Source organism: Schistocerca piceifrons, chromosome X (assembly GCF_021461385.2).
Source record: "Schistocerca piceifrons isolate TAMUIC-IGC-003096 chromosome X, iqSchPice1.1, whole genome shotgun sequence".
NCBI lineage: Eukaryota > Metazoa > Arthropoda > Insecta > Orthoptera > Acrididae > Schistocerca > Schistocerca piceifrons.
In genome coordinates this window covers 274,471,123-274,493,424 of record NC_060149.1, presented here as the reverse complement: position 1 = coordinate 274,493,424, position 22,302 = coordinate 274,471,123, and the positions used below count along the sequence as shown (strand labels likewise).

At 44.9% G+C, this 22,302-nt stretch overlaps 1 protein-coding gene and 1 non-coding gene across 3 annotated transcripts in view; both read left to right on the top strand.

The window, feature by feature from the left end:
- The window catches only part of LOC124721112 (trehalase-like), a 254,065-nt gene that overhangs the window by 11,548 nt on the left and 220,215 nt on the right, over nt 1-22,302 (top strand). The window lies entirely within an intron of this gene.
- Trnaa-agc lies at nt 7,057-7,130 on the top strand. The gene has a single exon. It is a non-coding gene; the product is annotated as a tRNA-Ala (tRNA).

The following is a 22,302-nucleotide window of genomic DNA, read 5'->3' as shown; positions in this document are numbered from 1 at the left end:
ATGTCTCGGTTCTGACCTCCGTCGCATAGGTGCCAAAACAAGAGGTGAAATGTGGGTAAGAGGGACTGATACGACCTTCTCATCGTGTGAAACATCCGCAGTGGCAAATTTGCGGTAAAATTTGGTGCCAATGTGACATTATTAACCCACCTTACAGTTCACATGAACTTCTGGGCTGTGGCTTTTTTTCGCATGTGTCGACACCGTGCTGTTTGAAGCGTCGCCAAGCCCGATGGTGACGTCACAGGGCGCCACGCTTTTGCACCATTCAGAAGAGGGTTATAGGCAACTTTGAGTCAAATTTCAAAGTTCTGCGTCGCAACGGGAGACAATTATGGGGTTTCGAAGACGTGGTGCTTTAATTGTTTTGCACAGTGTACTTATCTGTTGTCATTAATTCAGTCATCGATCAATAGCTTCCGCTCCTAAAAGTGTTCGGTTGCATGTGCTGTCCTACATCCTCAGCTCTTGCTGCCTCTCAAACTAATGACAACACTGGGTGGCTTTCGAATTTCTGTAAACCAGTGGCAAAATTTAACGCTATAACGAGGCAATTATTTTATCGCTATCATATCCATTTCTCGGATAATTAGTGCTGTTAAATCTCCTACAATCTGCACCTCAATATTGTCAGTTACGTTAGAGGCTTGCTTTTCCTCTCCCACAAGTAAACACTTGCTACTATTACTTTAACACAGCATGATTTTAAACAACAGCTCGAGTATTGTTTTGAGATTATATCAATTTCCTCGTAATAACAGAAAAATTAGAGTCGTGTCTGTTGAGAAAGTCGTTTCGGGACCTTGAAGCAGTGTAATTATCAGCCGGATGTCGGCAATCCATCCCATTTGAAGTGTCCTGTGATGAAACTGTCACGGCTGAAGACGCACGAAGACAGTATTCGTGGTCCTTCACCTTTCTGTCGATATTACATGCTCAGATAGTTTCTCCCACATTTTTATCGCTCACTAGTTTTACATTATTCTGTACAAATGTTTTTCATCGCGTATCTTTTCGCTCCATCATGTTTTTCAGTATTAAGATTTTAGAGGCGTAATTTTTTTACACGATATGCTAGTAAGCGTGGACTACTAGGTAACAGATAGAGCAAGGAAAACAGCAACAGAGTCCGAGTTTTGTACTTCAGGTTATGTGTCAATTTTATTTTTCAAAGCCACTTTTCGCTCTTCCGTAACACTGCTATACTACTCATAGAGGATGAATTTTGAAGCTTTCCACCATTTGCTGTTAGGTACTCGAGATCACACTAGATACCGGCTCCTCGGATCAAATACTAACTAGTACTCCATGTTAGGCTTCTTCTGCTGATATTAGGTGAAATCATAATAAAGAAGGAGTTTTCATGTCTTTACGTCTTCGATACAAGTTCACGTACCCTCATACTCGCGCAACTTGATTTGTCTTTTTTCCCTATTTTTTGTCGGACGAAACTGCCTGAAAGTGCTGCATGCAGTCAAAACTTCTGCGATAGTTCCTGACGTGTTGACTCACCATGGCTCACTTCCGAGAGTCCTTCAACAAATTACCATGCCATTCTCCGCTATACATAAATCCCTTTTTCTGCTGAGGAAGCCAGTTATTTAGAATTCACGTCCGAAATTTAAAAAACAATGGCTCCTTCACTAACATTGCACAGGTAGCAATTGTTCGAAACGTATTAATCACTGAATCTGCTCTGTGGATCAGAAAAAGATTTAAAAGAGTTTCTAAAACTGAAGTTCTACACACCGAGAATTGACGAATTTGCCTTATTTTCCAGATGCTGAATTTGCATAAATAAATGCAGCTTCGTCTTAGAGACGTCAGATTAACGACTTTCTCGTGCCTCTAATCAAAATTACACGGTCAGATTCGTTTCGGCTAGAGACATTATTGCATCATTTGAAATACCTACAGCAATCATTTAAGAATCTTTTCATATATTTTGTTATGAAGATCATAAAACTGAGGCCAACATAATCCTATACAGAATTTGGAAAATTTTTAGTTCAACGGATAACGAACCGTTGCCTCCAGGTTCACTGTAACGGTCATCTCTCATTAACAATATGATAATACATTTCGTTTCATATGGGCCTGAGACATATCGACTAAGCACTGTGAACATTTCACGTTCAAAAACGTAAATTATTGTAACGTGTTTGGGGTACAGTCATTTCCTGATATTGTACTAGCCTACCGTCTTAGACTTGACGCTTCCGTGGAGACACCAAAAGAGCACGAAAATATTTATAACATCATAACAGCTCGTGAGAAAAAAGCTTATGATACATCGCCTTAAGAAGGCAATTAAGTCTAATCATTAACACATTCGTACTCTAGAGCAGCAATGCAAGTAACTGCAACTCGAATATTGATGTATTCGTATGGAACTATGCGCCCATTCTAATTCTCTTACAGAAGCATTTTCTGTGAGTTTACGAATGCTGCCTTTAAGAAAACGGGTGTAGCTCAAAAAATACTAATTACATTTTTCACTCAATAATCAAAACATCGAAAGCACGAGGGTAAGGTTATAAATAAATCGCAAACTGGGATGGAGACATTAGAGCCGCGAGTACCAGCCTGAATTTTATTTTCCTTTTCAACATACTACCCTTGTAAACTTAAATACTTCCGACAAGGTGTTAGAAGGCTGCAGCATAGAATTCTTGAGGTAACGTTCGCGTCTAACGAGTGATCTCTCGGGAAGTAACAAGTTTATATGAATGTGTGGTGTCTGTTTCTTCGGACATGTCCGAAAGAAGAGGCAGCATAAGGGATCCGCAGCGGTGATACATATTATGTAAATTGAAGGGGGGGGGGGGGGAGGGAAGAAAGGAAATGAAAGGGAAGGAACCAATGATATTAGCTACATTGAGACTTTGTACAGAATCAGCGCCGACAGACGAAAATGTGTATCGGACTGAGACTCAAACCCGGGACCTCCTGTGCTCACTACTCAGTTGCGTTAACCACCGCGCCACCTGGACACAGTCCCACCTAGCGCCTCCTATCCGCACATCCGCACCCCCCCCCCCCCTCCCCCAATTTTAGATTCCCGCTAGAGGTTGAACGTAAATGTGCATCCGTACTGAAGGTTGTGGATTTATTTCCCATCTAGGCGAATCAGTTATATGAACGCGTCGTGTCTGTTCTTATGGACATATCAAGGTCCGGTCCGGCACACATTTTCGCTCATCTCCGCTGATTCTACACAAAGTCCCGATGCAGCTGATATCATTAGTTCCTTCCCTTTTCTTTCCTTTTTCCATCTCTCCCTTCAATTTACATAGTTTAACAAGTTTATTTGATTCCTTAACTTGCTACAACCCACAAGAACGATGTGTTCTGCGGGTAGCCTAATACCCCAAGGCGAGAAAACAATGTGCTGTCACTGGATAACCAGGGCGGCCAGGACGCTCGTTGTTCGCGACTCCCTATATCCTATCGAACACAGATTTGCATGAAATACAGCTTAACGATATAAGGGATGAATTTCGCTATGGACGTGCTCTGCGGAGGGTCTCTCGACTCAGAAAAATAGGGTTGTTCTATTCGGCTACGCACTCATAGGACGCCCGCCATGTTGATCTGACTGAAGGCCTTTAACCAATGGTCACCTTCTAAATACGTATAGGCACGAAATTCTGAACGATATGCGGTATTCTGTCGTTTGCGACTTGTTTATTGACTCACCCGCGTCCATGAAGCTCGTTGAATGGTACCATAATAAGCTTGCCGAACAAATTATTAGTCACCCTCAACCGAGGTGACAAGAACTACGCATACACTTCAGGTGAGGTGAACACTAAGGCACTCTGTCTCACCTCGATTGGCCCGCTGTATGACCGGATCTTAACCCCATAGAGTCCCGTAGACTATATGGCACAGCGGGTGAAATGTAGCAATCAATATCCCCCCAGTTTGATAGCTCTACGTATAGAATGGCCTGAGTACTCTCCGGACCTAAACCCTATAGCCCTCGTCGATAATTACCAAGAATGATTGCCTACCGAAGTCGCGGGGTCCAAACGATACATATTGAACGTGCGATCCTAAATCGATAATGCGACTTTTGTGGCAGGCATTATGAGTATGTTTACGGTGGTCACTACAACAATGACAAAAGAAGAGCATTACAAAAATACTTGTAATTACAAAGGAGACGACTTACTTACTTGTCGTCGGTGTTGTCGTCATGTGAAAGTCCTCGTGACGTGTTCGCTACGGAACAATTCCCTTTTTGTCATAGCCTGGGTAAACTCTGCCAATATCACACAAGTATGTGGGTAGATGCACTAAAGTGACCTTGTCTCTGGACAATACTCTGACAACGAAACATTTCCGGGACTCTCGTTCTATTCCACCGAATACACAAATATGATCGATTTCACTTTTTGAAGGTCATCCTCTCTCGTTCTTCCTTCTTGTAATGTGAGATTCGTCCACTTCAACAACTTTACTCAGTCCATCAATCGGTACACTGTCGTTCGTCTCTACCACGTAACACACTTCTTGGCAAAACCCGAAATAGTTGCACACGGTATTAGCAGATAAGTCAGTTTTCGATGCTGTTGCTTGCAAGGTGTAGTCTCGAATACAGCAAGATAGAAGAATTACGCTGGTCTGGATAGATAATTTGGAAGAGTCGAACCATTTATTCTTCCTGATACTCGTTCGTTTTCCGCACTGTCCGTAATGAAATTGTAACGGTATTTCAGCATCGAAACTCTTCTTACAAAGTTTTACCTACATCGCACCACCACAGTCTACATAGTCCCTTCTTTCCTCGTCCGGTAGTACTTCATATTTGCCACAAAAAGTCAAACGGTTTTCTACGCTGGATAAGCATGGAATTAGATATTTCCATGTGAGAGAATCCGCAGAAGAAACGTCAGGAACACCAGACATCCCACTCACTACCGACATAAATCGTCTGCACTTCCCTACCAACTCATAAATAATTCGCGGAGGTATGAAATTTAGAGCAACTAAGGGAACGACGAAAAGCAGATAAAAATGACGATCACAAATAATTGATCATAACGCCCGCTATCAGAGTCGCATGATCGATTTAGGATCGCACGTTCGATATGTATCGTTTGGACACCGCGACTTCGATACGCAATCATTCTTGGAAATTACCCCCTTGGCTGATGTGTTTCTCAACGAACACCCTCTCCTTGAACCGCGAAAGATCTAAAAACCGCCTTGAGAGAGGAGTGGGATAATATCCTCAAAGAACTCCTCAACATTTTGGTAGCCAACATGAATAACAGGTGCAAAATGTGCATTAGTGTCCGAGGAGGGCATATTCCTTACTGGGAATATGATATCGACCTTTATGTTGGGAGTCTAACAGTGTCGAACATGGACGTTATTTTTGTCTGTTATTCTGCTTTCCCATGTGGTGTAATCAGTACCATTATTTGTTATAAATATACCACTCCCCCTCTAATAAGTACTGTGTGGCTACGGAGGAAAAACTAGGACGACGAGGTCACAACAGGCCATCACAAGCAAGAACTGGCCAAGGATCACGAAGGAAATTGTATAATACACCGATTCAGTACTGCCTGTACAATGACCTGTCCACGGAACTGACGTTTGCCATTGTTCTGAAAGAAGTTGCGTTGAAGGCTATATTCACTTTACTAAAATATAATTTTTTACTTAGGTAATTGTCATGAAATACACTTAAATGAAATGTATTCGCAGTTGCGAATACGATCAACCTTCAGCTGTGTAGCAGAATGACAATAATGAAAATTTGTGCCGGACCGAGACTCAAACCCGGATTTCCCACTTTACACGAGCGGCCACCTTAACTGCTTTGGCTATCCGTGCGCAACTTGCGGCCAAATCACAACATGTAATCGTACACACGAGTACGCACGAGTAACCGCCGACTGTAGTGGAAATACATATGTATGTACGAGTACAGGTTGTGATCCAGGAACGACAACATGGACGTTTGGGTCTGGCCAGGATTCAAGCACAGACAGCCAAAGCGGTGAAGGCAACCGTTCGCGTAAAGCGGGAAATCTGAGTTCGAGTCCCGGTCCGGCACAAATTTTCACCGTCGTCATTTTCTTATATATCTGACGGTTGTTTTTATTCGCAACTGCGAAAACATTTCGTATATTTCATAACGGGTGAGTTACCGCGGCGCCTATTCCCCCGCACAGGCATGCATGTCAGGCATGAGCGAAGGAACATTGCGTCGTTCTTCTTGACAACACAGGCATTGCAATATCGTATCGTATGGAGTTGAATTACCTGTCTTATAGAAGAGTAATAATGTCCGCACTTCTGGTGTGTACAAACAACATCCAGATACGGTTCTGAAGTCTTATGAATCACTAACTACGAAATGAAATAAATATTTGCACTTTCGAATATTTGTATTTCAAAACTTCAAATATCGGATAACATGAAGTAGCACTCATTCGGTTTCTTGAGCTATCGATTCCAGTTACGATGTCTGCTTTCTAACACGTCGCAAACACAACTTGCCTTCATTACTCCACGACTTTCTGCCAAGAGCACAAAATGGTTCAAATGGCTCTGAGCACTATGGGACCTAACATCAGTCCCCGAGAACTTAGAACCACTTAAACCTAACTAACCTAAGGACATCACACACATCCATGCCCGAGGCAGGATTCGAACCTGCGACCCTAGCGGTCGCACGGTTCCGGATTGAAGCGCCTAGAACCGCTCGGCCACATCGGCCGGCGCCAAGAGTACAAAGACAAAGTGCAAAGGTCTGAAGCAAAACGGTTTATATAGTTGTCAAAAGATGGTGCATTTTAAGTTGACATATTTTTACGTTGAAACTACAAAATTTATTCGAAACAGATGTCTGGAAGGTCAGACACCATGCATTCATATAATTGATTCGCCTCGATGGGCAATGAATCCGCAACCTTCCGTGCGGATGCACGTCAACGTTCTACTTCTGGTGGACGACATGGACAGGGACTGGACATAGGTGGCGCTTGATGGGAATGTGAGTCGCGAGATAGTCCGCGCATTGACGATGAGCACTGTGTCCGGATGGCGCAGTGGTTAGCGCAATTGCTTAGCAAGCAGGCGATCCCGGGTTCGAGTCCTGGTTGGGCACACATTTTCACTCGTCGCCAATGATACCGCACGAAGTCCCGATGCAGTTAGTTCCTTCCCTTTTCTTTCTTTTATCCCCCTTCTTACTTCAGTTTATATAGTTATGCATGAAATAATGTATTGTACTGGGTATAGTTTCATAAGAACTTTCTATGTATAAAATGACATTAACGATACCCATAGGAACCGAAGAATTCAGAAACTGTCTCACGCTTGGTTACATTATAAGAGGCAGTATTTTTTCCAACGGAATCGTCACGGTCGTGATTTACGGAAATAGCGGAAAACTTAGATGTACATAGTCGGAGGAGAATTTGAGCCCCGCTCCTGCCAAACGCGATTCCGCTCGTCGACCGTACGTTAAATGTATGTCATCCTTTTGATATGCTCAAAGACGGACAGCCTGGAAGCGAATTAAATTGTGAGTGGAGTGCGAATCTGCGCGGTGCTTCATTAAAAGCTACAGCGTATATGAGATTCCAGTTAAGTGCAGCACTTTCTTACGTTGTGAGAAAGGAAAAGTGACGTCAGTTGTTGGAGGCTTCCGCAACACGTCATGTACACTAGGCGCGCTGCTTTCACTTGCTCTCTTCGGTCCTGAGGACCGAACGAGATGAGCAGGGACGTTCAAACCTCCATCCAGAAATTTTTCTGTGGTGTCCCTAAACCAATGCACCAGAATTCTGGGATTGTTCCTTACATAGACGAGACACGTTGCTCCTGTCCATCCGAGCAAGTGCGCTGTCATTGTCTACATCTACGGCTATACCCCGCAAGCCACATGACGGTGTTTGGCGGAGGGTACTTCCACTACCACTAACTGATCCTCCCTTCCCTCTCCCATTCATGAATAGAGGGTGGGAAGAATAGTTGTCGACAAATCTCTATAAGAACTCTAATTTCTCGAATTTTCTCTTTGTGATCATTTCGCGATAGGAAGGAGGAAGTAATATGTTGTTTGACACTTCCCGGGACGTACTGTCTCGGATTTTCAATGGTAAACTCATCCGTGATGCTCAACGCCTCTCTTGTAGCGTCTGCAACTGGAGTTTGTTGAGCATCTCTGTAACTCTCTCGCGTCGACAACGATCCCGTGACGAAACGTGCCGCTCTTCGTCGGATCTTCTCTATGTCGTGTATTAATCCGCCCTACTAAGGATCCCAGACTGATGGCCGGCCGGAGTGGCCGTGCGGTTCTAGGCGCTACAGTCTGGAACCGAGCGACCGCTACGGTCGCAGGTTCGAATTCTGCCACGGGCATGGATGTGTGTGATGTCCTTAGGTTAGTTAGGTTTAGTTATTTCTAAGTTCTAGGCGACTGACGACCTCAGAAGTTAAGTCGCATAGTGCTCAGAGCCAAGCCAGACTGATGAGCAATACCCAAGAATCGGTCGTACAAGTGTTTTGCAACCCGCTTCTCTCGTGGCTAAAGTACATTTACTACAGATTCTCAGATGAATCTCAGCCTGACACCTGCTTTTCCTATTATTCGTTTTATGTCGCCATTCCACGTAAGGTCATCACGTATGGTTAGTCCCAGATATTTGGCGGTAGTTACGGTTTCCATTAGTTTGTAACCCACAGTGTAATTGTACAGTAGTGAATTTCTTCTCCTATGCATGCTCAGCATGTTACGTTTATTTACGTTCAGGGTCAACTGCCAGTTCTTGCTCTATTCATCAATCCTCTGCAGGTGTTCCTGCAAATCGCTATAGTCTACTGGCCTTGCTATAGACAACTGCATTAGCCGAGCGGTTTAAGACGCTGCGGTCATGGACTGTGTGGCTGATCCCGGCGGAGGTTCGAGTCCTCCCTCGGGCATGATGTGTGTGTTTGTCCTTAGTATAATTTACGTTAAGTAGTGTCTAAGCTTAGGGACTGATGACCTTAGCAGTTAAGTCCCATAAGATTTTACACACATTTGAACATTTTATATATATATTAAATGGGCAGATTAGGCTATTTGGCTATATTCTGACGTTATGCGGCATTGACGTGGCCTTCAGAGAATCGTTTTGAGAGCTATGAGGAAAACTGACAAATCTTATACATTATATACTTGAAAAATACATCTTCAGAGTTGTTAACAGAATAACAATGAAGGTTACTGAATTAGCTCTTCATCGGTGCCGACGTAATCAATGATCAGAACATTTCCATTTTTGTGAGGCTGTTTCTAGATAACGCAATTCCGATTCTCTCTGGAGTGTTCCAGCAAATAAAAAAATTACATGATTGTTATACTAAAATGCCTATCTCACAAATATTCCGTTAATGATTGCTATTTCTTACGCCAAACGTCGTAATAGCATAGTTCTCATCATATTTCGCTAGAAATAGTCGTGTAGGCCTATTTATTTTATCCTTGCTGGGTGAGAACTTGAAAATGATAATTTCATCGCTTTATCTCGTATAATTTTAGAGAGATTGTGACGTTTCTTCTGGAACTCAATCAGTGGGAAGTACGTATCTCATTTAGCGTGTAATGGCGCTTACGAAGCCTTCCGGAAGTGGCACAGAAGCGAGCGGGTCAGTTGCCGGCCAGCCCAGGCGCGGTCGCGCATTGTTAGTGAGAGCTGAATGGCCGGCAGAATGACCTCCTTTCGTCCTATCCGCGGCTTTCGTCGAGGCCGCAGGCTTTTGCAAAGCGGCGTGCTGTCTGAACACACCGCACTTTCGTTAAGAGGGCTTCGCTGAGGTGATGTCGACAGTTTCTCTCTGACAGCATTGTGCTCAACTTTTTCTTCGTTTCTTCAATTACGTCTACGTTATTACATCCTTCTCGCAGGATAACTGCGGCTCGTCTCCTACATCATGTGGAGCAAACAGAGTAGATGGAGAAAGTGTGCAATACAGATAGATATTCTGTGTCATGTTTTCCTTTTTCGGGAATCAGAGAGATTTTGACGGGAAGTTTTTTGTTTGATTTATTACGATTCTCCTTAACTAGTTGGGTTTTTAGAGAAATACGGCCATTCGGTTAGATAATATCGATGTATAGTCGATATTACCTACGTCGAAATCTAACAGCTTTGCTCTGAAGTGACGTCTAGATGAGTTCCTTGCTCGTTATCTTCAGCTGTTGATCACGCTTTACGTCTGGGAAGAAAACGAGGGCGTTGAGTACCCTAACAGGTATATGCCTGTAGCCCGATATAAAGACGATGATAATGATGAATATCGAATCAGTGACTCATACTGCTCACATTGAGTGACGAAACGTGGTGAGAAGGCATTGGATGTGTTGTTAGTAGCGACTCGGTCCTCCGCGAGATTTGAAAACAGCAGGTATAAATTCTACGGGGTGTTGGAATCGTTCTGAAGATACATTGATTCACGCATCTACTCAAAGTCATTGATGTGACGTGGAAGGTGGGTTAATGACGTCACATTGGCACCAAAGATCACCAACATTCTGCCGAGCGCGACTGTGCTCGTGTCACACGATGGGAAGGTCCTCACAGCCCCTCTTACCCACATTTCGCCCCTTCTTTTGACTCCTCTGCGATGGAGGTCAAAATTGCGACGCCCAGCGTTAAAATCACGCTCATTTCTTACGAGTAGCCGACGAAAACACTTCAGACACACCGCTGCTCTGAATAGGCACGAAAAGACTTTGGGGGGTGGCATAAAGGGCTTCAGTGAAATCACAACTTTCCCCTGAGGCGTTGATTCCCACGCATTTGGCGGCCGAAAACGACAGTTCGCAGTGTGATGAACAACAGGAAGACGTGAAACTTCCTGGCAGATTAAAACTGTGTGCCGGACCGAGACTCGAACTCGGGACCTTTGCCTTTCGCGGGCAAGTCCTCTACCATCTGAGATACCCAAGCACGACTCACGCCCCGTCCTCACCGCTTTACTTCCGCCAGTACCTCGTCTCCTACTTTCCAAACTTCACAGAATTGAAGGATAGGGCGTGAGTCGTGCTTGGGTAGCTCAGATGGTAAAGCACTTGCCCGCGAAAGGCAAAGGTCCCGAGTTCGAGTCTCGGTCCGGCACACAGTTTTAATCTGCCAGGAAGTTTCATATCAGCGCACACTCCGCTGTAGAGCGAAAATTTCAAAAATGGCTCTGAGCACTATGTGACTTAACATCTGAGGTCATCAGTCCCCTAGAACTTAGAACTACTTAAACCTAACTAACCTAAGGACATCACACACATCCATGCCCGAGGCAGGATTCGAACCTGCGACCGTAGCGGTCTCGCGGTTCCAGATTGTAGCGCCTAGAACCGCACGGCCACTCCGGCTGGCTGAAAATTTCATTCTGGAAACATCCCTCAGGCTGTGGCTAAGCCATGTCTCTGCAATATCCTTTCTTCCAGCAGTGCTAGTTCTGCAAGGTTCGCAGGAGAGCTTCTGAGAAGTTTGGAAAGTAGGAGACGAGGTATTGGCGGAAGTAAAGCTGTGATGACGGGGCGTGAGTCGTGCTTGGGTAGCTCAGGTGGTAGAGCGCTGGCCCACGAAAGGCAAAGGTCCCAAGTTTGAGTCTCGGTCCGGCACACAGTTTTAATCTGCCAGGAAGTTTCATATCAGCGCACATTCCGCTGCAGAGTGGAAGTTTCATTCTGGGAACAGGAAGACGTTCTTGGCAACATTTGACACTGCTGACACCCTCGGTCGTTTCAACACCTCTCTAAAGATATTTTGGGGCTGCAACCCCATTGAACGTTATTGTACCCCTTTCGAGTACAGCGCGACCGCTATTTTTGCTCTCGTGTACAGGCTCGAATCACAAGGCACCGTTCCAAACCATTCGATGAAATTCGAACGTGATCGGAAGTAGCAAATGGTGCTTATGCTTTTTCAGCCCTCCTATTTCGCGTCCTCCCGTGACGTGATCACGGAGGGGTCGACTGTGACACACACGTGAATAAAACGGCAAATCGTCCCTCCAACACCCTCGAGTTCAACAAAACCCTCAGTGGAACCTAGCCACCTCTGTTGGTAATTAAAAACGAACGTGTACAGAGACAACCTGTAAATGCGAGGTGCCTGGAGGTATCAGGTAGGAGGTTGACACTCCTGCGATTCCAGCTGCCTATGGTTCTAATCTGTACACGAGGGAAAAATTGCGGCCGCGCTGCACTCCAAAGCGGTGCGATCTCGTTTAATGGGGACGCAGCGACAGTGTCCTTAGAGAAGGGTTCGAATGTCCTAGGGTGTCAGCAGTGACAAAGATTACCAAGAACGTCTTGTTGCTCATCGTACTGCGAATTGCCGTTTTCGATTGCGAAATGTACGGGATCGAACGCCTGAGGGAAGGGGTGTTATCATTAACGACTTTTATTGCCGTCAGCTGATGCTTTTTCGTGTTGATTCTGAGAAGTTGGTGTGTCTGGAGTGTTTTCCTCGGCCAGTCATAAGAAAACCGCATGATTTCAACGCGCTTCGCATCGTGTGACACTTCCACGGCTGTGAAGTTTGGTGCCAATATGACATCATTAACCCACCTTGCACCACACATGAACTCCTGCGCTGTGACCTTTTTTTTCGCAAGCGTGGACAACTTGCTGTTTGAAGCGTCGTCGAGCCGGAGGATGACGTCGCAGTGCGCCAGGGTTTTGCACTATTATTAAGAAAGGTTGTATGTACCTTTTTAAACTTATGTCTCGAAATGGGAGGCAATTACAGGATTTCGAAAAAGTGATTCTTTACTTCAGTTGCACAATGTATTTTCCGGGTCAGTTTGCTTTTGCCCACTCTGTACACGGTCTTTCCCTTTATGTCTTGTCTTGTTCAACTTCTTGTGGTTTGCCAGTGCTGCCTGGACTTAATCTCGTGTGTGGGTTGCTTACATGAGATGAAATGCAGCCGTTAGTACATTTTTAACTGTCCCTCAACTTTGATAGGTGCTGAAACCTATAGTCATGTGCAAACTTTTTTTCGCTTGGAGCACTTCAGGCAATCTGTACTTTCAGAAAGACAATGCGCTGCTCCATAGCTTACGAACTGTGTCGCTAAGTAAGTGAGCGCACTGACATCAGAGACGCATTCGGGAAGACGTCTGTTCTCTATGCCCATCCAAATTTAGAGTCCCTCATACTTTCTCTAAACTGCTTAAGGTAAAAACCGTAATGATTCCTTTGAAGAGAACATAGCCGATTTCCTTTCCTGTCCACTCCCATTTGACCTTACGGTCCGTCACTAATTGCCTCGCCATCGACAGGACGTTAAGTCGTAATTTTCCTTCCTTCCAGTCTGTGTGAGAATGAATTGAGGAACACCCCAATGACATCAGAGTGCATGTGTGCAATTCGCAACTCCCCACGTCACCTAAACTCAATCTGGTCTTTTAAATTCGGGTCATCTTCGAGAGAGATGAACAGGGCGTCAAGGCAGATCCATAGTTCTTTCGTTGTCTCTCGAATTTCTTGCCACAACGTGACGCTGCCATCAACCGCCTAAAAGGGTGTTTTGTAAGCTACTAGATTGGTGTCTCTAATTCAGTTGCTCACCAGCATACATTGTAAAACTGCATAAAAATGTGAAATACCTATTAAAAGTCCAAAAATAGTGGATGTGAAGCATATACAAGAAAGGCCATCAGAAATGATCATAGGACTGTAAGACTCACGGAAGAATCTAACAGCGATACTGCTAAGTCTCAGCTGATAGATACTGGAAGAAATGCACTTAATATCATCCGAAAAACTACTGAGAAAAATCCAGTATCGATATAAATCGATCTCTGTGGAAGAAAAAGAGAAACATGCACTAATATAGTTCTCACTAAGTAGCATCCATCCATGGTGAGTGAAACAATACAGTATGTTACATTTGGAGGCAGATATAAAAAAAGATTTGTGCCGTGCCTGTAATTGGAATCAAATAACTTATGACCGTCTTAAGCAGCGGCTTACCAATTCTCCCCTGTGAAAGGTAAATCGTGTTTTATCCGCCTATGAACGTCGTAGATAGCTCAGAACGTGGAAACAAGCTCATTGTTTGTGCAAAGGAGTTTGTTAAAATGCGGCGGAAATCCACGTATAAGGTGCATACATGTCGGTCCTTACATATCAGCATGGGAGTCGCGCTGGGTTGCATATACACTGCAGCAACGCCCTCAAACGGAAACTTTTTGATCGCTCCCTTATATAATCTGGTTGAGACAGTGCTGCCACTCTCGTGTGCTGTGGGGGAACTGCTCACCTGTAACGTACTGCCATCACAGCAGCATAAAATGGGGAAAATCTTTTCCATTTTTATACGTCTACATAACTGCTCCGAAATTCACTTCAGTGTTTGGCAGAGGGTTCATAAAACCACTTTCAGACTATGTCTTTAGCATTCCGCTCTCGAAAATTACGGGAGGCAATGAACGCCTAAATCTTCCCGTGCGATCTCTGATTTCTCTTATTTATGTACGTGCGAGTAAACAAAATATTTTGGGTGCCGGAGGAGACAGTTGGCGACTGAAATTTCCTGATGAAATCTCGTTGCAGCGAAAAACTCGCTTTCATATCCGTGACACTTTCTCTCCCTACTAAAAGCGCTGCCCTTCTTTTAATTTTTTCGATGTCCTCTGTCAATCCTCTCTCGTACGGATCCCTTGTAGTGCAGCAGTACTAGCCAGCAGGGATGGCCGAGCGGATCTAGGCGCTACAGTCTGGAACCGCGCGACCGCTACGGTCGCAGGTTCGAATCCTGCCTCGGGCATGGATGTGAGTGATGCCCTTAGGTTAGTTAGGTTTAAGTAGTTCTAAGTTCAAGGGGACTGATGACCTCAGAAGTTAAGTCCCATAGTGCTCAGAGCCATTTGAACCATTTTGCAGCAGTACTGTATCAAAGGATGATACGCGTAGTGCAAGCAGTCTCTTTAGTAGACCGACTTGTTGGATCTTCTAGTGTTCTGCCAATACAACGCAGTCTTTGGTTCGCCTTCCCCTCAATATTTTCTATGTGGTCGTTCCAATTCAAGTTGCTACAAACTGTAATCCCTAGGTATTTCGTTGAGGCGACACCATTCGTATTTGTTTTATTTAGCGTTTAGTCGATATTTAACGGAAATTTTTGCTACATACGTAGGGGAGCATTTACTTTTTACTGTTTAGGGTCAATTCCCAATTTTCGCACCCAGCATATATCTTATCTAAAGCATTTTGCAGTCCGTTTTGATCTTATGATAACTCTACGACACGGTAAACGACAGCGTCATCTGCAAACAATCTAAGGAGATGCTTAGATTTTCTCCTAAATCGCTTATAAGTTTCTTCGCCGTTACTGGCATGGATTTGATCGTTATTCGACCTCGATAATACGCCTCGCTGTTTGGCCTCACATTGAACCATCGAAATCATGAGTGTTACAGAATGTGTGAGTCATTATCGCGACTGTCCAAGGTTTTGCGAAGGCTCTGACCGTGGCCATTATTATAGGATCGTTTATAAACGTGCCGGAGATAACTTGGATTAATTGCGGAAATTAGGACGACGCAGTTGCGATACCGATGCGAAGTTGAGTGTCACTGCTCGAGTTTGATGTGAGATGGGTTTGAGCAGTCTGGAAGGTGCGCAGTAGCGGAGACAGCGAGTCGGTGCGGCCCTGAGCAGAGCGAGGCCTTGACGGCGGCTGTGTCTGCGGCCGGTCGCGGAAGCAAGTGACTCAACCCCCGCTGCAACTGGGTCACTGCGCCGCCGTGCGCTCCACCACCCTCGCTCCTTCCGGGTTCCCTGCACACTCAACCGGCTTTGCATGTGGTACTCATCCTGCTGTATACACTGATGAGCCAAAATATTATGATCAGCACACTCCGCGAGAATAACTGCCGCCTGGAGCACGTAATGCGGGAAGGAAAGTATATAAGCAGAGTATAGCCGAAAGGAAAATCATTCTAGCGACGGTACTGGTGGCAGATGTGGAAATCCACTGGCATAAGCGAATTTCGCAAAGGGAAGATTACCTTTATCTACGAGAATGATGCAGGCCGTAGCAATGATTTAAAATTTGTACCAGCACCAAGATTAGAATCCAGGAGACCTGATTACTAGGCATATGCGCTGGACGTTAGGCCACATTGGCACTGCACCTGCTGCAGCTACACGGATATACTGGTACGTCTCCCTTTACGTGTGATTCCAAATCACACCTCAGCCCATTGTTATTCCGCTTCTAAACTCGCATCAGTATTGCCGAAGCTCTCCGATATTGGAATACCATTTTAGCAAAGAGCGAAATGAGGTTAATCCTGCCGTACCTCGGGCGGAGGTCCTATATTAATCATATACAATTGATATTCCTGGAACATATTGAGCCTTACACCTTTATCTGCGATAGTGATGTAGGCTGAAGCAATTAATTAAAATTTTTACCAGCGGCAGGATTCGAACCCCGTCTCCTACTCACTTGACAGATACGCTATCCTAGCGAGACAACACTGTGGTTTGCACACTGGACTCGCACTCGGGAGAACGACGGTTCAAACTCGCTTCCGGTCATTCTAATTTAGGTTTTCCGTGATTTCCCTAAATTACTTCAGGCAAATGCTGGGATGGTTCCTTTGAAGGGGCACGGCCGACTTCCTTCCCCATCCTTCCATGTGACCGATGACCCCACTGTTTAGTCCCCTCCTCCGAATCAACCAACAGATACGCTAGCGCTTCTGTGAAGTAATCAAGAGACCCGGGTTCGAATCCCGCCTCTGGCATAAATTTTAATTCATTGCTTCGACCTACATCATTATTGTAGATAAAGGTGAGACTCAATATGTCTCAGGAACATCAACTGTATATGACTAAAGGGGCAATTGTTCTGGCCCAGTGCCTGGAAATGAGCATCTCGTAAACAGCGAACCTGGTCAGCTGCTTGCATACTGCTGTCGTGAGCGCCTATGGTAACTGGTTGAAGAACGATCTGTGACAGAGTACAATCCTGGTGTCGACAGGTGTTTCGGAGCACGCCGTTCAGTACACATTGTTGAGCGTAGGGCTTCGCAGCAGACGGCCCCTGTGTGTTCCCACGTTGACTTAATGACGTCGTCAATTAGGATTGCAGTGGACATGTGCTCGTCGAAACTGGACCTCGGATCAATGGAACGCTATCGCCTGTTCGGATGAATGACATTTCTTTTAAAACCAGGCCGAAGGATGTGTCCGGATACACTGTCTTCTCGGCGAACGGGTGCTCGAAACACGCACCGCGCCACGAACATGCCTGTAGTGTAGTATCATGGTATGGGGGACACTCACCTGGACTTCAATGGGACCTTTGCTAGTACTCGAAGGCACCATAACAACTGTGGACTATGTAAACATAATTAAGGACCACTTGCTTCACTTCATTCCTGATGTCTTCCCTGACGGGGATGGCATCTTTCAGCAGGATAACTGTCAGTATCACAAGGCCAGGACCGTGCTGAAGTGATTTGAGGAGCATAATAGTGAATTCAAGTTGATTTCTCGCCCAGAACATTTGCCAGATCTGAACCTATGGAAACAAATCTTTGACGCTATAGGATGATGACGATGATGTGTAGTTTGTGGGGCGCTCAGCTGCGCGATCATCAGCACCCCTACAAAGTCCCAACTTTTTCACAGTACAATTTTTTACGCAGTCCAATCCAACCACTGTCACAAATGATGATGACGATTATGATGAAATGATGAGGACAACACAAACACCCGGACCCTGGGCAGAGAAAATCCCCAATCCGGCCGGGAATCGAACCCAGGACCCCGTGATCCAGAGGTAGCAACACTAGCCACTAGACCACGAGCTGCGGACATGCTATAGGGTGTTAGCTCTGCCCCACAGTCCACCGTCCTATAATTTGCGTGAACTGCGTGTCTTGTACGTAGGCATCTGGTGTCACATACTTCCAGAAACCTACCAAAGACTTGGCCAATCCCTGTCACGCACAGTCGCTGCTGCATTGTGTTTGAAAGATGGACCAACACGCTAATAAGCAGGTAGTCACAATTCTGTGGCTCGTCAGTGTATACACACTAGCAATCACGAGATGGAACTTTGGCATCTCATCGATAATGTCATTACCTAGGGCTAGGAACTAGATCAACTCCAGAAGGATAGGAGAAAAACTCGTCCGTAGCTCAATCAATAAAACAATCACGACATTCGTGTTTAATGGTTAAGAGAAAGCATGAAAAAATTAAAGCTGGAATAAACAGAAAAAATATTATTTCAATATTCCCGAGTAGGAAGGAATGAATGTTAAAGATTATCGTCTCTTCGACATGTTAGGGCGTGCTGAAAAGTAATGCCTTCGAATTTTTTAGTCTGTTCACAATATCGGTTAAGGTGTATGTCAGACTATTACTCGATGATAAAATCTTCTCGAGTTGACAGCCGAGTCAGTGTGTTGTTGTCCAGCAACTTTTCAGCAAGTTTCTTACTTGCCATCTTCAGGCGAAGACTACATTCTCATAAGATTATTACTGTGTCGAATTTTCCACTTCGCTGACGCAAGATGCAACCATCTCTCGCTGGAGGGTTCCGAATTGTACCGCGTAACATAGAGGTCTATAAAGTAACGATGTCGATGCGTGAGAAACTGAAACCACGAATTCGAAGAGTTCGTTTATAGAATGAGATTCTCATTCTGCAGCGGAGTGTGCGCTGATATGAGACTTGCTCGCAGATTAAAACAGTGTGCCGGACCGAGACTCGAACTCGGGAACTTTGCCTTTCGCGGGCAAGTGCTCTACTCTCTGAGCTACCCAAGCACGACGTAAGTTTCATATCAGCGCACACTCCGCTGCAGAGTGAGAATCTCATTCTGGAAACATCCCCTAGGCTGTGGCTAAGCCACGTCTCTGCAATATCCTTTCTTTCAGGAGTGCTAGTTCTGCAAGGTTCGCAGAAGAGCATCTGTAAAGTTTGAAAGGTAGGAGACGAGATACTGGCAAAAGTAAAGCTGTGAGGACGGGGCGAGAGTCGTGCTTGGGTAGCTCAGAGGGTAGAGCACTTGCCCGCGAAAGGCAAAGTTCCCGAGTTGGAGTCCCGGTCCGCCACACAGTTTTAATCGGCCATGAAGTTTCAGTTCGTTTACACATGGAGCACTCTCCTTCAGCCTGAAAATGCCAGACCACGCACGATCGCTGCGACAGCAGTGTGTTGGCTGGTTACCGTGTACGTTTTCCTACTCAGTGGTCGATCTGAGTGTCTTGTTCAGAGTAGTTACATTGCTACAACACATTAATTAGTGCTGTAGGAGTAGTGATAATTTAATCCTGTCTCGCGACTAAAAAGCGATGCATTTGGCACTTACACCAGCTGATCAGAAGTATCCGACACACCTGTGTAATGCGGAATTGACCATTAGATGTAACGAGAAGCGAACCCGCCAGTATAAAAGGAGGCGGGAAGTATTATGTTACCAGTAGAGAAGCAGTAACAGCAGTGGATAGGTTAGCAGAGCTCCGTGACTTCGAACGACCAGTCACTCTCTGTCACCTGAATAATAAATCCATCGGGGACATTTCAATCCTTCTAAAGGTGCCCAAGTCGACTGTTGGTGTTGTGACTGTGAAGTCGAAACGCGAAGAAACAGTCACTGCTAAACCAAAACCAGGCAGACCTCACGTACTGAGAGACAGAGACCGTCAAACATTGCGGAGGGTGGTTGCAAAAATCGCAAGATATCAGCCACTCGTGAGTTCTAAAGTGCTACCAGTAGGCCAATTAGCGCAGTGACTGTGCGTAGGGAGTTAAAAAGAATGGAGTACAGTCGTCGAGTAGCTCCTCGTAAGCCACACAAAATGGTTCAAATGGCTCTGAGCACTATGGGACTTAACACCTGAGGTCATCAGTCCCCCAGAACTTAGAACTACTTAAACCTAACTAACCTAAGGACATCACACACATCCATGCCCGAGGCACGATTCGAACCTGCGACCGTAGCAGTCTCGCGGCTCACGACCAAAGCGCCTAGAACCGCTCGGCCACCGCGGCCGGCTTAAGTCACGCATTTCTGTAGGAAATGCTAAGCTACGCTTGAAGGATGATGCATCGCACTGTAACCTGTAGCATTTCGAATAAAGGGTTTGGGTGTGACGAACTCCTGCATAACGTACCCTCCATCATGTGTAGCGCTAACAGGGAAGTACGGAGGAGGTGATGTTTGGTACAGGGTGTTTTTTGTGGTTAAGGTGTGGTCCCCTGTTGCGCTTAAGAAAACGCTAAATGCTGAAAGATATGAATACATTCTACAGTATTGTGTACTGCGTACCGTGGAGGAACAGTATTGAATCCATGATTGTATCAGCATGACGATGCCCTATGTTATAAAGAAGCATCTCTGAGGAAATGGTTCGCGGGTAATAACGTTCCTGAATTGGATTGGCCTGCCTAGAGTCACGACCTAAACTTAATTGAACATCTTTGGGGTGAGTTAGAGGGTCGACTTCGCTCCAAACCCCGACGTTCCGCCAGCAATAACTTCTCTGGTTTCAGCCCTTGAGGAAGAATGGGCAGTCATTCCTCCGAGGACATACCTCACTGAAAGTGTCGCTAACAGAGTTCAAGCCATTATAACGGCGAAGAATGGTCACAGCCCCAGTTAATGTCTACTAACTGATGTCTGGATACTTTTGGTCTGATAGTGGCCGGCCGGTGTGACCGTGTGGTTCTAGGCGCTTCAGTCTGGAACCGCCTGACCGCTACGGTCGCAGGTTCGAATCCTGCCTCGGGCATGGATGTGTGTGATGTCCTTAGGTTGGTTAGGTTTAATTAGTTCTAAGTTCTAGGCGACTGATGACCTCAGAAGTTAAGTCGCGTAGTGCTCAGAGCCATTTGAACCATTTTTTTCTGATAGTGTATTTAGACTGATGAAATAGTTAAGCTGTGCTGAGGATTAATCTTGGTCTGTTAAGAAACATTTCCGAGTAAATCTATGGAGTAATATATCTCGTAATTTGTCTCGCGTGTCTCACGTCGTTAAGAGTGTGTGGATTCTGACCGCGGCCGCATGTGGGACTTCTTGTGACGTTACGGAAATTCTGAGGACAAGACGGAAGGAATGTTTCAACAGAAGGAAACGATTTCTTGCACAAGCGCACACAACGTACACAGATCAGGGACTTAGTTGTCACTTTAGAAGTATAGATGGAGAAAACTACCATATTTCTTGATATATTTATAATGTGACATCCAACAGTCTTCGGTATTACGTTTCCTTGGTCGCAACACGGCACCAACATTTCAAAACATGTCAGCTAGAAAGAATCGAAGTATCGTTCGTCCAGTTCCGATGGGCACGCTCCACAGACTAGGAAATTCTGTATTAAAACGATTTTCGGGAAGAGCTGAGTCAGAACACCACTCTTTCCGAACTGATGCAGGAATTCCATGAAACCCATAAGACACGCCAGGTAGTCCAGGCTTTTCAGCAACACCATAGTCAATATTTCCTGGTCTTTGCCAAAACTGAGTAAGTACTTACCTAATACCGAGCTTCGAGCTGAAAACCTATTGATTTAGATCATAATCAGTAAAGCCCGAGTCTTTAAAAATCGACCTTCCGGTTTAAAATAGCTTCAAACATTTTATTTCTTCACAAATGAGTTCATGTGTTAAATATTTGACGTTAAGCATTTAAACGAGAAAAAGTTTACAGAAGGTTGAAGATTATATTTAAAGATTGCTGGAAGTCGGTAAGTACTCTCATTATCAAACAGTGGATTAATATAGTCTGGGTAATTTGCGCACCGTTTTAAGCAAAAGCTAACTTCTTACTCATCTCTTGAACTACGTATCGTATGAGATACAATTCTCCAGGTACTTTCTGTACTATATGTGGAAACTGTCCTCAAATTGTGTTGCGAATACAATAAGTAGTTAAGGAGACACAAACGAAACGTCGTGGCATATGGTGAAGATGAACTGCATGAAGAACGAAAACGCGGTAAGTGATAAACTTTTCTATTTTGATCATTTTGAAGGTGGTTTCATTGAGAAAAGTCTCGTAAAGGTTTGAAATTGTGCGTAAAGTTTGTTGCAAGTCAACATGTGCTCTGACTCACAAACACTGGATGAATACAGGGTGTCGCACGTGAAATGGTCAGTATTCAGGGATATGATAGTAACTATTATTCGAAGCAAAAAAGTCGAGTAAACATGGGTTCTAAAATACATAACTTAAGGAAAAAATGGTTCAAATGGCTCTGAGCACTATGCGACTTAACTTCTGAGGTCATCAGTCGCCTATAACTTAGAA